Source organism: Dendropsophus ebraccatus, unplaced genomic scaffold, assembly GCF_027789765.1.
Source record: "Dendropsophus ebraccatus isolate aDenEbr1 unplaced genomic scaffold, aDenEbr1.pat pat_scaffold_1377_ctg1, whole genome shotgun sequence".
NCBI lineage: Eukaryota > Metazoa > Chordata > Amphibia > Anura > Hylidae > Dendropsophus > Dendropsophus ebraccatus.
Genome location: NW_027208797.1, coordinates 1 through 12,237, shown reverse-complemented (window position 1 = coordinate 12,237; position 12,237 = coordinate 1). Strand labels below are relative to the sequence as shown.

General features: G+C 42.6%; 1 pseudogene; it reads left to right on the top strand.

The window, feature by feature from the left end:
- The window catches only part of LOC138775147 (brefeldin A-inhibited guanine nucleotide-exchange protein 3-like), a 42,047-nt pseudogene extending 29,868 nt beyond the window's left edge, over positions 1-12,179 (top strand).
- The last annotated feature ends 58 nt before the right edge of the window (positions 12,180-12,237 follow it).

Below are 12,237 nucleotides of genomic sequence, written 5' to 3'. Positions count from 1 at the left end.
TTACAATGAGCACTGACACTTTATGCAGGTGTACTACAAATCCCAGCAATACAGTGTAGTACCCACTAGTTTAGGAGGGCTGTACGGTACAATCTGGTACTGGCTGGACCTAGATACACGCTGTGATACCCCCTTACAATGAGCAGTGAAGTTAAATGCAGGGTGTACTGCAAATCCCAGCAATACAGTGTAGTCCGCACAAGTTTAGGGGGGGCTGTACGGTACAATCTGGTATTGGCCGGAACTATACACACACACTCTGACAGCAATACAGTGTAGTGCCCAAGAGTTTAGGGGGGGGGTACAGTACAATCTGGTACTGGCTGGACCTAGATACACGCTGTGATACCCCCTTACAATGAGCAGTGAAGTTCTATGCAGGATGTACTAGAAATCCCAGCAATACAGTGTAGTCCCCATGAGTTTAGGGGGGGGGCTGTACGGTACAATCTGGTACTGGCTGGACCTAGATACAGGCTGTGATACCCCCTTACAATACCTACTAACCCCCTACTGGAAAGCTAAATCTTACACTGACGCTCTCCGTGACCAGCAGCAGCTCTGTCCCTGATCTCTTCCAGCACACGTCTAAAGCGAGCACTGCCGGTGCCGAGTTGGCAGGGTCATCTGATCTGGCCAACCAATCGCTGCTACATGATCTCAGGATGCACCAAAGAGTCTCCTGCATGTTTATTGGCTGAGAATTAGCGCCCAAACTTACAGGAAACGGGTGATGAGATTTTCTCGAGTATCGCGAGATGCTCGTCCGAGTAACGAGTACCATCGAGTACCCTTATACTCGATCGAGTACCAAGCTCGGACGAGTATGCTAGCTCACCACTAGTTAATATCTAAGCCTGACAGAATCAATCCCAAAAGATGTAGCATAACCTTGTCATCTATATATTCAGCAGATGGTAGATACCTCAGACTAGTCACATAATGCAGTCTTACATTACAAGTGTTTAGAAAACCACATCTGCATATCTGACTTTGTTTCTTTTTGGTTGATGTTAATAAATAAAGGGGTCAGCCACACCTCAATATCAATATCACATATATAAAGACTGGCGTACTTGTACCCTGGTCTTAAAGGACAACTCCGGTCATACAGTGCTATTTCTCTCAATTTAGTAGATCAGGCAGGCTTCAATTCCTCTCTAAAATAACCGATGTCACAACCCGGTCTATACCTGAGGGGTCCTGCTGGAGGCGCAGTATATGTAGACATTACATGTAAAAAAACTCATTCTGCACCTGATGACGGGTTTCCTTTAAACACACACGCACTGCTTACTAAAACTACATGGCCACCTAAATAATTAAAGGGGTTAAAGGGGTATTCCTATCTCAGAGTAGTCAGTAACCTAGAAAATGAGCCGTAAACAGTGGGAGCAACATATCAGAAGAAGAATGCAAGGTGGCTAAATAAATGGATTTACATGGACAGCTTTAACTTACAGAGCGTTCTGCACATTTAATGACAGGCTTACTCAGGTACACTACATAGGTTTTAATATTAATACTACCCTGGGGTGCCATATATGCCACAGCAGGATGATATTGGAGTCAAGGCTAGGTATCTGGTGGTTATTTTCCATTCATCACCAATTGTTTGCATACATACTTTTTTGTGTTGTATAGTTTACGTTATCTTGCTACTCTGACATGAGTTTTTTTAAATAGCCGTACGCTTCTTTTTTGCTCTCTGTACATTTATACATATTTGAATTTTAGTTGTCTTGGATCTGTTGTGCTATAATTGCTTTTGCCCCAATAGGTAGTACAGTATATGTAACTTTAGAACATTCCTTGCATAAGTGCATGATACAGTAGGTGCTACTTTTGCAATTTTGGTTTTCTTATGGCAGCAAACAGTGGGTCAATGGAATGATCTAGTAGGGAAAATAAGCATTTGATACGCTGCCAATTTTTCAAGTTTTCCCTCCTACAGAGAATGCAGAGTTTTGTAATTTTTATTCTAGGTACATTCATTTATTTTTATTTCATGAAATAAGTATTTGATACAGTAGTAAAAAATAGAACATAATATTTGGCCCAGAAACTTTTGTTTCCATTTACGTCGGACGTCTCCTGGAGTTCCCGATCAGGTTTGCACATACTGCAACATCGATTTTGTCCCACTTTTCCATATACATCTTCTCCAGATCTTTCAGGCCCTCGCTTGGCAACAATAAGTTCCTATGATTTTCTATTTGGTTCAGGTGTGGAGACTGGCTAGGCCACTCCATGACCTTGAAATGCTTCTTACTGAGCCGGTTCTTAGTTGCCCTGGCTGTGTTTTAGGTCATTATCAGGCTGAAAGAACCAGCCATGACCCATCTTCGATGCTGTTACTGATGGAAGGGGGTTGTTGGCCAAATGATTTTTCAGAATCATCCTTCCCCCATGAGGCGAGATCTTGCATAGAGCCATAGACCAAGAAGATTGAGAGTCACCTTGTGTTTCTTCTTAATAATCTTTAATAATTTAACCAGCAGTTGTTGCCTTCTCACCAAGCTGCTTGCCTATTGTCTTGTAGCCCATTCCAGCCAGGTGCAAGTGTACAGTTTTTTTCCCTGATGTCCTTAGACATCTCTTTTGTCTTGGCCATGGTGGAGAGGTGAATAAATATGTGGACGGGTTTTTTTTATTCAGGTAACAAGTTTAGACAGGTTCAGTTATTACAGGTAATGAGTGCAGAGTAGGAGGAACTTCTTATAGAGAAACTAACAGGTCTGAGTGAAAGCCAGAATTCTTGCTGGTAAAATGCTAATTAATTTAAAATTTATACAATGCGATTTTCTGAAACACTTTTTTATAGATTCTGTTTCTCACAGTTAAAGTTACCTACCACATTACACACATCTTCATTCTTTGTAACGCTAGGTTCACACTGCGTTTTCAGCATCCGTTTACGGATCCGTTTTTTTTAACGGTCCAAAAAGTATTGTCAACAGTACTTTATTGTGCGTCAATAGAAAAACAGATCAAAAACGGATGCACACAAATGCATCCGTTTTGTGCAAAAAACGGATCCGTTAAACGGATGCTGAAAACGCAGTGTGAACCTAGCCTAAGTGGGAAAGCTTGCTAAATTGGCAGCATATTTGCTAAATCATAAGGAAGGAAATTTCTGTCATGTGATCAATTATTTTTTACTGTATTTCACATAAATAGTCTTAGTGTTGAATCACTGTTGCCTTTAAGCATGCTTTCTGCAGGACAACAGGGGACATTTCTGTACTGTAAACACATATGTCCTCTGTTCTTTATGTGTTGTGTTTATGATCAGGCTTTGTATCGTGGTAAATATTTGTGATCAAAGTATTTTAGGAGTGATACCTTTATTGGCCTGCAAAAAATGTTTGAATTGTGAGCTTTGGGGATTCAAAAGATTCCCTTCGTCAGACAAGTTCATGAATGAATGACTTGGGAACTTTTCTGTCGAAGGGATCTTTTGAATTCCGAAAGTGCACAATTCTAAAATTTTTTGTTGGCCAATAAAGGTATCACTCCTAAAATACTTTTATCACAAATATTTACCACAATATGGATTTTTCTCACCGGTTGAAGTTACCACTGTTGTCTTTTGCTATGTGTATCAGTGTATTTCTTGCATGTACAGCCTCTAACACTTTGCTTTTTTCTTTCCTGCCTATAACTAACGCTGTTCTACTAAACAGAAAGCTGGGGTAAGGTCTTTATCTTGCATGGTGCTATTGCATTGTGACATTTTGTAGTTACATGCAGATACACTAAAGGTTGGGTCCACATCTGCGTTTGTCTCATTCTGGAACATTTCCGTCCATGTTAAAAAAAAAAAAAAATGACACTTGTCCATCTGTTTTCTTCAGTCGGCATCCGTTTGCTATCCGTTTTTTTCCTTCCTGGTTTCTCTTCTGCACATGTTCAGTGAAAAAAACTGATGGTGACGGATACCTTGCTAGTGCACATGAACAGAAATACCTTCTGCTTTGATCCATCATCATTGACTGTAATGTAAAAATAAAACGTATGTGCACTTTCCGTTGGTGTTTCATATTATTTGATGTCCAAAAAAACGAAACAGGGATGAAAATGGAGCACAATAAAAACCCATTGAAATTAATGTGGAGTATGACGGATCCGCTAGGTTTTGATTCTGTTATCAAAACAGAAAAGAGAAACAGATTTGGGAGGAGGGTAAAACGCTGGTGTGAACCTAGCCTAAAATGTGCTCACCTCATCTTTGTATATTGTTTATAGTGTTGAATAGAAGAATAGTAGAATAAATGTTTATTGTGCATTGACTGATACACATGGTGGTCCATAACCTATATATATATATATATATATATATATATATATATATATATATATATAATATATATATATATATGGAGCCAGTTCCTCATCAGTCAGCTGAAAGACAAACTGCCCTACGGGTTTTTCGTTTTTTCCTGTTCATCTGTGAAGCCCCTTCAGTCTGCTGATCAGCAGTGGTGAAGGGAGTCACACTATAAAAATGTAAACCCTTTAATGTAACACAAATTGTATATATTATGTGATTAAATACTTGGATGAGTGCAGAAGTATTACCCAACACCACAGCATTCACATTTGATTACAGTTTCTGCTATACTCTCATACTCTGGGGTCCTGGAGGATGACATATTGGGGATGTTTGGCAGGGTCTTTACATAAAAGAAGAAATCCGGCCATTTTTAAAATCCTGCAGGGGCAAGCACCATTCCCCATGCCTGCGGTGAGTGGCGGGGCCGGCCTCAGGACCCCCGCCAGGCTGTAGGATTTCTGGCACTGCACATGTCATGATCTGGCTGATGGACTGGCCACTCAGCCAATTCATCAGCCGGGACAGGTATTTTCCCCCAAATTGTGAAGTCATCACAACTTGGGGAAACATGCCTTCAAGCAGGGGTCCCGAAGCCGATCCTGCCACTCTCTGCGGGCACGGAGAGAGGTAAGTTTGGACTTTTTATCAAATTCTCCCCACTGGCTGCCAGATTCTAACGGCCCTATTACACCAACAGATTAAATGACAGGATTTTTTTAAGCCAAAGCCAGGAATGGACTATGAACAGGGACAAGGTCATAAAGGAAAGACTAAGGGTACTATTACACCAACAGATCTGATGACAGATTATCTGCCAAAGATTTGAAGCCAAACCCAGGAACAGACTATAAACAGAGAACAGGTCATAAAGGAAAGACTGGATTCCTCCTCTTTTCAAATCCACTCCTGGGTTTGGCTTCAAATCTTTAGCAGATAATCTTTCGTCAGATCTGTTGGTGTAATAGTACTCTAAGATTTTTCCTCTTTTCAAATCCATTCCTGGTTTTGGCTTAAAAAAATCTGTCAGATAATCTGTTGGTGTAATAGGGCCCTAAAAATGGCCTTTAAGTTCTGTTTTAGCACTCCCTGGATTCCACCAACTCCTGATATCTCAGCGTCTTTGGATTTTTGAAATGTGGCCTGTGGGAAGAGAATTTAAAGCCTATGATCAAAGGGACAAATGTTTTAGCCCTACTTGAGCATATCGATTTAGCTCAGAGTGGTCCTCCCTCTATTAACTAGAGTAGAGACCCATTGACAGGTCTTGCATATGTGTGCTATATTTGGTTATTGCTTGGGATTTCGGAAGATGGATTTTCATAGACCTCACTGTCTTCATTTTCAGTATGGGTTGGCATTGAAAGAAAAGGTCCTTTTAGTTCCCGTTTTGATTAAGTTCTCAGATGTGGCTTCTACATACAGAAATCTGGAGGTGATTCACATCACCTCCAGATTCTGTCTCACAGATCTCACTGATCAGTGTCTGGCAGGAAAGGGGAGAGAACTGTATAGCTATCAGTCACTGGAGTCGGGGTGGTGTGATATTGTCGGGAATATTAGATGCAGGCACTTTAACAAGATACTTTCTTGCTGAGAAGTGTGTCTTTAAAGCGAAAAATACAATAATTTGAACTAGTACTGCTTACCGTTTCTAACACTATTTTTCTGTCTGTCTTCAAGTATTCCTTTTAGGACAATTGTAGTCAGTTTACTGTCTCACCAAGTTCTGCTACAAAACCTATATGACGTTCTGTTGGAGGAATTTGTAAAATGCGCTACAGTAACCGAGGATAAATCGGCTCCTCCTCCCGAAGCTAAAACGGTTGGATTTCTAAGATACATTTCAATGCAAAACTTGGCTGTTATTTTTGATCTATTATTGGACTCCTATAGGACAGCCAGGGAATTCGATGCCCGTCCTGGTTTGAAATGCTTGCTTATGAAAGTTTCCGCATTGGCGGAGCGGCAAATCTTTATCGGCAGTCGGCAATGAGCTTTAACATCTACTTTCAGGCCTTGATCTGTGCCTTGTTGACCAATCAGGATAACATCACTGCTGACATTGTGAAGAAGATACTTTTTTGAAGAGGATGAGCATAGTACGGATTCCTCCCAACAGTGTTCATCAGAGGATGAAGATATATTTGAAGAAACTGCTCAAGTCAGTCCTCCAAGAGGGAAGGAAAAACGACAATGGAGGGCTCGGGTTCCATCTCTGAGTGTTCAGCCGGTCAGTAATGCAGACTGGGCTTGGTTGGTTAAAAGACTTCACAAGTTGTGCATGGAACTCTGTAATAACTACATTCAGATGCACCTGGACCTGGAGAATAATGATGATCACCCATGTATTAAGGGTGATCCTTTCTTCATCCTACCATCATTTCATTCAGAAACCTCAACTCCATCAACCGGAGGTCTCTCGGGCAAAGAAACACCATCTGAAGATGACCGATTTTTCAATAAGGATCTTATCGATAGTGTACCACCAAGAGGGTTTGCTACAGCAATGCCACAAAGTCCCAAGCTAGAGAAAAGAGATCAAGGCAGAAAGAAGGAATGGTGGGAGAATGCAGGCAACAAAATCTATACCATAGCTACAGATAAAACAATAGCCAAACTCATGACCGAATACAAAAAGAGAAAGCAGCAGCATAACTTGACTACGTTTGTTAAAGATACAAAATTGGATAAAAAAGGAGAAATGTTATCTTCAAGAGGGCAGGACTCACCTATGCCACAAAGGCCCCAACATCTTGTTGACCAGACTCAGATGAGACACTCCTTTAGTGCTGGCCCAGAGATTTTGAGGCAGGAGAAGAGATCTCGCTCTGGATCTACTGTTAGCACCTTCAATATTTCAACAAGAGACGCAGAAGCGCAAATACAGGTGATGTTGTTTTAGAATACATTCTTACTGCTTGCAGTTTATAACTTTATATCTTATAAATTATAGCTTTTTCAAAGATCATCTTTGACTGCATACAGGGACCATTCTAGTTGTTCCACTGCCTGAGGCAAAAATCTAAACTTAAAATGCTACTAGGAAGAATATAGTAATAATGCTTGCTGCTGTACCCTCCATATAGTAATAATGTCTCCTGCTGTGTGTTTTCCGTAGTAAAATGCCTCCACTGCTGTGCCCTGTGCCTATATAGTAATAATGTGCCTGCTGTACCCACCATAGTAATACAGTTCCCCCCTCTGCCTGCAATAACCCCCCCACACACACACACACTACCCCCACCTAACCCCCCCTACACACACTATCCCACCTGACCCCCCCCCCCCTACACACACTATCCCACCTGTCCTCCCTACACACACTATCCCACCTGACCCCCCCTACACACACTATCCCACCTGACCCCCCCTACACACACTATCCCACCTGACCCCCCCTACACACACTATCCCACCTGACCCCCCCTACACACACTATCCCACCTGACCCCCCCTACACACACTATCCCACCTGTCCTCCCTACACACACTATCCCACCTGACCCCCCCCCTACACACACTATCCCACCTGACCCCTCTACACACACTATCCCCACCTGTCCTCCCTACACACACTATCCCACCTGTCCTCCCTAAACACACTATCCCACCTGACCCCCCCTACACACACTATCCCACCTGACCCCCCTGCACACACTATCCCACCTGACCCCCCTGCACACACTATCCCACCTGACCCCCCTACACACACTATCCCACCTGAACCCCCCTACACACACTATCCCACCTGAACCCCCCCTACACACACTATCCCACCTGACCCCCCTACACACACTATCCCACCTGACCCCCCCTACACACACTCCCACCTGACCCCCCCTGCACACACTATCCCAACTGACCCCCCCCCTGCACACACTATACCACCTGACCCCCCTGAAAACACTATCCCACCTGACCCCCCCCCCCCCCCCACACACACACACACACTACCCCACTTGGCCACCATTCCAACAGACACACTACCCCAAAAGCCCGGCCCTAGAAACGGCCCTGGGTCACGTCTGTGCACAAGCCGCTCCACAGTATCAGGAGATAGAGATATACTACAGGGCGGCAGATGTAGCAGAGCTCAACTCCATGAGACCTGCAGTCCCATGGAACACCACAGATAACACAGTGATATCTCTGAGTACTGATAATGTACATGTCACCTGCAGTCCCATGGTACACCACAGATAACACAGTGATATCTCTGAGTACAGATAATGTAGTAGTCACCTGCAGTCCTATGTAACACCACAGATAACACAGTGATATATCTGAGTACAGACAATGTAGTAGCTGTCACCTGCAGTCCTATGTAACAGCACAGATAACACACTGATATCTGAGTACAGATAATGTAGTAGATGTCCCTGCAGTCCCATGTAACACCACAGATAACACAGTGATATCTCTGAGTACAGATAATGTAGTAGATGTCCCTGCAGTCCTATGTAACACCACAGATAAGACAGTGATATCTCCGAGTACAGATAATGTAGTATATGTGACCTGCAGTCCTATGTAACACCACAGATAAGACAGTGATAACTCTCTGAGTACAGATAATGTAGTAGCTTTCACCTGCAGTCCTATGTAACACCACAGATGACACAGTGATATCTCTGAGTACAGATAATGTAATAGATTAGGCCGGCAGTCCTATGTAACACCACAGTGATATCTCTGAGTACAGATAATGTAGTAGTCACCTGCAGTCCTATGTAACACCACAGATAACGCAGTAATATCTCTGAGTACAGATAATGTAGTATATGGCACCTGTAGTCCTATGTAACAGCACAGATAACACATTGATAACTCTGAGTACAGATAATGTAATAGATGTGGCCTGCAGTCCTATGTAACACCACAGATAACACAGTAATATCTCTCTGGGTATAGTATAGAATATGGGGACAGGATCACAGTATTGGGGACACCCTGCATTACCCCCATAGTAAGAGACCTGCACTGCCTCAACACAAGAAAACAAAACAAAAACAAACCAATATACTCACCTAATCCTGGCCCTGGTATTCCTCTCTTCTCTCCTCTATTCTCTATCGCCTGTCAGCTGCCGCACGGATCCTCTAGCAGGCCCGATGACGTCATCACTGGCCTGCTGGAGGATCTGTCTCACAGAGATGCAGTGAGATCCGCGCAGGGGGAGAGGGGGTCGGCGCTGGCAGCTTGCAGGAGATCATCAGTGAGGTCCGGAGGGGGAGGGGGCGTCGGCAGCTTGCAGGAGATCAGTGAGATCTGGAGGGGAGGCGGAGGGGGCGCCAATTACTTGGTCAGGGCAGGAGCTGGGCGGTGTCGGGCGCCCTTAGCTGTCAGCGCCCCGTGCGGGAGGTTATCAGGGGAGTGTGGAGAGGTAAGTATACATCTTTATTATTTTCTTTACCCTTTCACTGTTCATGCAGCCCTTGCTAGGGTATTCCAAAGTGTATTAAAAATAAGGAAAATGTGTACTTCTCCACCCTCCCCAGTGGCCTCCTGACTTGTCTCTGCATTCCCCACTCCCCTCAGTCGCTGCTCCCCACAGCCACCACTGGAACTTCTGTGCTGGTCTCTAAAGTGACAGGCCTCTCAGCCAATAACTGGCTGCAGTGCTATCCTTTCTCAATCAGTGATTGGCTGAGTGGCCTTTCACTGCAAAGACTGGTTTGGAAGTGTCAGCTACGGTGAGTGGGGAACTAGCAGGAGATCACCAGGCAAGCATGGAGAGGTGAGTATTTATATTTATTATTTTTTTTTTTTTACCTTTCACCAGATGTCGCCAGCTCGTCTCATGGCCCTGACTGCATATCACTTCGTATATACAGGTGTGGCCAATGATGCTCACAGCATCTGGAATCAGCAGCAAATGGCAAAACCACTCTTTTAATAATGTGACAAGAAAACAATACCTTGGCCTTGCTCACATCTATTATGTCTCTGGTATACATTAGAATACCAACATAGTGTGCCCATAGGAATAGACCAGACATACTCTATTTGTGACTATTTTCATCAGAGTACCCCTTCAAGTCCTTTATAGCAGGAACTTCCCTCCTCACAGAACTTTTTCCACATGGACATTTATTATTTCATACCCATATAAGCTGGACCTCTTTCAGCTCTAGTTTGTATTCACGTTAGGCCTCTCACCCTTTTTGTAATTATGTCAGCATTACAGTACAGATGACTGAATGTCATAGTGGTATTATAAGTGATAACCAGCTATTTTCTGTGTTATGCACTTAGGCAAGGCTCCCGCTGTTATGTACTGTACTCACCAATGTGTATTTTGTATTTTAGGCCTGGACCAACATGGTGTTGACTATACTGAACCAAATTCAGATCCTGCCGGACCAGATGTTTGCTGCTCTGCAACCTGCCGTGTTTCCTTGCATCAGCCAGCTGACCTGTCATGTAAATGACATACGTGTGCGTCAAGCAGTTAGGAATGGTTGGGTAGGGTTGGCAGAATTTATGACATAATTTTATAAGTTTATTGCCACCATCATTTTTACATATGAAATTCCCATTTCAGAATCTATTCTAGATAAAGTTTGTTACATTTTGTAAGTAGGACACTTCATGGGTATTTACAGGTCTAGAATATTTTGCCTATCCTGCTCTACATCTAAGAATGTATAATAATTTTATTCTTTCCTCTATGCAGCCATGATTTCTGCCAGGACACTACAATACCCATCATACACCAAACATGACAAATAGGAACTCATGAAACTTATGTGTGACTGAGCTTACCTACCTTTCCTAGTAGCATAAGTAGCCAAAACTCAGCTCAAGCTTGCTGAACCCTGCAGTGCCAGGCTGGTGTTTAGAGAGCAGAATGACTGGATTAAAGTGTACCTGTCGCAATTTTTTTCCCACAGAAATCTACTGGAGTTGTGATCACAAGAAGTTTTTGCAATATATTAACATTTTTTTAAACCAACATTATACATATAGCCAAACTGCAGTCCATGCCCCCTCCATGCTGATATTTGGTCTTTTCTCTGTTCAAAAAAAAGACACCAAACACAGGAAGTCCCAGTCCTTTGTGCTCTCACACAAGAAAAGACACCTGTACATCATGAAGGTTGTATATCAGCTGAGGGCAATTGACTTGATATAATTAGCAAAAGTTAATATAATTATCCTAACAGCTCTGCAGCTTACTAGGGGGCAATGCTTTTTGTTATATAACAATTCAGTCTTTTTAATGTCACTGTGTGGTTACAGAGGTTTTGGTGCTGTGACACAGGAGAGCTGACCATACAATGCGAGCACCACCAGGATTCTCTGCCACTGAATGCTACAGCAGCTGTAAACAAGGGCAGTGAAGGAAGGCGCCTAGTGGCCATATGTATAATGCTGATTTAAACAAAGAAAACTTTAAAAAGAAATAGTGTATTGCAAAACTGTTTTCCATCAAGACCCCTGTTGATTTCTTAAAAAAAAAAAAAAAAAGTCGACATGTGCCTTTTTAAGCTTACTCAGATTTGCTGCTTTATATGCCAATGTGATGTAGTTGGCATTAGTGACCACACTGTACTCCCTAGAGGATTTTGCACTTGAACTTGTTTGAACGTTTAAAGATCACTATGACTTTTACCAGTTGTCTGGTAAATTACACACCTCAGACAAATAGACACCAGTATAACATTGCATTTGGGAGGTTTTCTGTACAACTTTTTTTTTTTTTTGTGTTTTCATCAAATGTTTGTATTCCCTATTGTAATGAAATTGTGTGTGTGTGTGTGTAAATATAGCTTTACACACTAAGGCTATGTTCCCACACAGTATTTTTGCTAAGTATTTTGGTCAGTATTTTTCAACCAAAACCAGAAGTGGATTAAAACACAGGCTATGTTCACACACTGTTGTAATTTGGTCGATGA